The sequence below is a fragment of the Staurois parvus genome, unplaced genomic scaffold (genome assembly GCF_062004578.1).
Source record: "Staurois parvus isolate SC_StPar_1 unplaced genomic scaffold, SC_StPar_1.0 ptg000259l, whole genome shotgun sequence".
Taxonomy (NCBI): domain Eukaryota; kingdom Metazoa; phylum Chordata; class Amphibia; order Anura; family Ranidae; genus Staurois; species Staurois parvus.
Window position 1 is genome coordinate 605030 of NW_028318055.1, and position 4135 is coordinate 609164.

Sequence of the window (4135 nt, forward strand, 5' to 3'; positions counted from 1 at the left end):
AACACCCAGGTCACATCTAATCCGATTTTGAAGTGGTGCGACTTAGAGTGAAGTCGCACGATTTCCAAATCGGCTTTGATGTGATCGGGGTGTAAGGTCTTTTTTTGTTTGATTTCCTGAGTGTTTTTTAGATTTATGGGAAATCCCGCATACTAGCAAAAGTGAACTGACATTTTCAGTATCGCATGCAAGATGTGGTCATGTGACTGCCTTTGCTCATGTGATAAGCTTGAGTGAATTGTGCCCATAGGGCCAGTGCTAATGGACTCTGATTGGTGGGGCCTGTAGCCCAGAATTGATGCACATAGACACATAACCAAGGGTTAACACAGGTGGGAAGAGGATTGGTGCCGGCTAATCAGGTGCAATCACTTTCTCTGACTAAATGAATGACAGTGGTGGTTGTGGCCTTCACTGGGCATGGGGCCTTGTTTGGCATGCTCCAAATCCAACCTATGTTATATAAAGGGCTGCAGTAGTGATTTGGCCTGGTTGTTTTCAGCAAGTCCTTGACCGTGGTGGTTTTGGGGGAGGAGGAGGAGATGGAGATATTGTGCCGAATTGCCCCAGACCCCACTCGGGCTGTGTTTTTGTTTTGATGTGGGCTGTAAATGTTTTGCATTTTGTCCTTCTAAAGTGTGTTTGTGTGTTTATTGTACAATGATCCTGTGTTATCTTGGCATTGTAATCCTAACATGTCAATTGCTCTGCTCTTCCAAATATGCACTTGGCTATAATTTGCTTATTTACACTGAAATATCTGTGTGGGGGATTTGGGTAGGTGGGAGGTGTTTTTATTTGGGGTGAACTTTTTTTTTTTTTTTTTTTTCCTTTTTTTTAATCTCGATCTTTTGATCTGGAGCTTGTTTTGTGGATAGATAATTGTGCAAATAATGGTGTGTTAATTTTATGGCCCTGAAAATGTTGCTTGATTCATAGTAACCATTTGTTTGCTACTATACCCTGTAAAAGCATTAGCTGTTCATTAGAAGGTATAATCTTTTAGATTGTAAGCTCTTATGAGCAGGACCGTTCCATTTTAGCAACATCCATCCTGCTTTTTTTTTTTTTTTTTTTTTTTCTTCCCTCCAAGAAATCGAATGTTCCTACTTGTTGCTGCTTTCCAAATAAATGTGGAATATGTATTTGATCAATAAAAATTTGATATATATAATTTTTTTTTTTTTTTCTTTGTTGTGGAATACCGGACCACATCTGGACATGGCGAGATCGCTATTCTTGACCGAGGAGCTGATCCTCATTTGCAAATTAAGTATGGCCATTGCAACAATGTTTATAGCATGTGGGGGGTGATGTGATAGTTTGATGCTTTTTTTTGGTTTAACAGCTAATGTGCAGCTTTTGGGGAGCTGGCAGCATGTCACTTAGCACACATGTGCATACGCACACTAATTCCTGTTTATTTGCACATTATTTGCTCACGGGTATTGATGGGTCATAGATATTAACCATCCCAGCAGCTAGGCCTTCATGTTTAAACTTTGCATATACAGTTGTGTTCAAAATAATAGCAGTGTGTTGAAAAAAGTGAATAAAGCTGAAAATCCTTCTAATAGCTTTTATTTCCATCCACACAAATGCATTGGGAACACGACACATTCTATTCCAAATCACAACATGAAGAAAAATACATCAAATTTGTGTTCCTCTAAAAAAAAAATGGAAGAAAAGTGAATATTAGACGGTTCAAAAAAATGGCCGTGTTTTGTATTCTTCTTTACAAAGTCAAACATTCACTATATAAACTGAGAAATGTTTGAAGATTTTGCTTTCCTTTGAATGACTTCATGAATATTTGGTTGTAGTCGCACTGTTTCTGAGAACTGCTGTACATCTGTGTTGCATGGAGTCCCCCAACTTCTGGCCCCTGTGATCAGGTATTCCAGCCCAGGATGATTGGACCACATTCCACAGTTCTTCTCTATTTCTTGGTTTGGCCTCAGAAACAGCATTTTTGATGTCACCCCCACAAGTCTTCTATTGGATGAAGATCCGGGGATTGGGCTGGCCACTCCATAACGTCCATCTTGTTGGTCTGGAACCAAGATGTTGCACGTTTACTGGTGTGTTTGGGGTCGTTGTCTTGTTGGAACCCCCATTTCAAGGGCATTTCCTCTTCAGCATAAGGCAGCATGACCTCTTCAAGTATTCTGATGGATTCAAACTGATCCATGATCCCTGGTATGCGATAAATAGGCCCAACACCGTAGTATGAGAAACATCCCCATATCATGATGCTTGCACCACCATGCTTCACGGTCTTCAGTGTACTGTGGCTTGAATTCCGTGTTTGGGGGTCGTCTGACAAACTGTCTCCGCCCACTAGACCCAAAAAGAACAATCTTACTTTCATCAGTCCACAAAATGTTGCGTCATTTCTCTTTAGGCCGGTCAATGTGCTCTTTGGCAGATTGTAACCTCTTCAGCACACGTCTTTTCTCCAACAGTGGGACTTTGCGGGGACTTCTTGCAGATAGCTTGGCTTCACATCGGCGTCTTCTAATTGTAACAGTCCTCACAGGGAACGTCACACCTTCTTTCATCTTCCTGGAGCTGATTGTTGGCTGAGTCCTCACAGGGAACGTCACACCTTCTTTCATCTTCCTGGAGCTGATTGTTGGCTGAGTCCGCACCATTTTGGCTATTCTTCTATCCATTCCAATGGTAGTTTTTCGCTTTCTTCCGCGTCTTTCAGGTTTTGGTTGCCATTTTAAAGCATTTGCCATCATTTTAGCTGAGCAGCCGATCATTTTCTGCACTTCTTTATGTTTTCCCCTCTCCAATCGACTTTTTAATCAAGGTACGCTGTTCTTCTGAACAATGTCTGGAACGACCCATTTTCCTCAGAATGTCAGAGAGAAATGCACTGTAACCAGCATGTCCAACATTTGCTGCCTTCCTTCCTTAAATAAGGGCAATAATTGCCACCTGTTTTTCAAAGAATGAATGACGTCACTAATAGAACTCCACATGGCTATTATTGTGAACACGCCCCTTTCAATGAGTGATTCAATGACACAGAATCAGCAGCATGCATGTCATGACTGTTGGTCTGTTGGATTTCTATTACTCTACTACACCTGCTAGGAAATTATTTGCCATGTAGAAATATCATTTCTACCAAAAACAGTGATCAGGTTAGTGATGTCTGACTGCTAGTATTTGAACACAACTGTATGTACATATATACCGAGTACAGTGCGTTCATGCACAATGCGTTAGTGTACAGTGGGTTACTGTACAATGTGTTAGAGTGTGTAGTGCATTACTGTACTTTGCGTTAGTGCACAATGCGTTAGCGTACAATTATTTTTATTATACAAGATTTATATAGCGCCAGCAGTTTGCGCAGCGTTTTACAATAAGGGAGAGTGTACAATTACAATACATTTCAGTACAGAAGGAATAGCGGGGCCCGGCTTGTGGAGCTTACAATCTAAAGGAAGGGGAAGGTGATAGCTGCAGGGGATGATCTGGTGGAGGTGATTCAAGTACAGTTCTTAGGTGGAGCTGAGGTAGGCTTCCCTTAAGTGCGTTTTGAAAGATTCCCTAAAGGCAGACAGGGTGGGGGCTGATCGGACATACTGTGGTAGGGAGTTCCAGAGGATGGGAGAGGCTCTGAAGAAGTCCTGGAGGCGAGCGTGGGAGGAGGTGATGAGGGAGCTAAAGAGGAAGATATCATGGGAGAAGGGGAGTGGGCGTTGGCCGATTATCTGCGTATGAGGTTGGTGATGTAGCCGGGGCAGTGTTGTGGATGGCTTTGTAAGCTGTGGTTAGTATTTAGAATTTTATACGTTGGGTTAGTGGAAGCCAGTGGAGGGATTGGCAGAGAGGGGTGGAGGACACTGAATGGAGGCCAGTGGAGGGATTGAGAGGGGCAGCAGTCACTGATTGGTTGGTAAGGTGTATGAGTCTAGCAGCAGCATTCATAATAGACTGAAGGGGGCGTGGCCTGTGTAACGGTAGACCAGTGAGGAGGGAGTTGCAGTAATTGAGGCGGAATATAACCAAGGCATGGATAAGTTGTTTTGTGGTGTCATTGGTCAGGAAGGGGAGGATTTTGGAAATGTTCCGGAGGTTGAGGCGGCAGGATTTAGCCAGTGATTGGATGTGG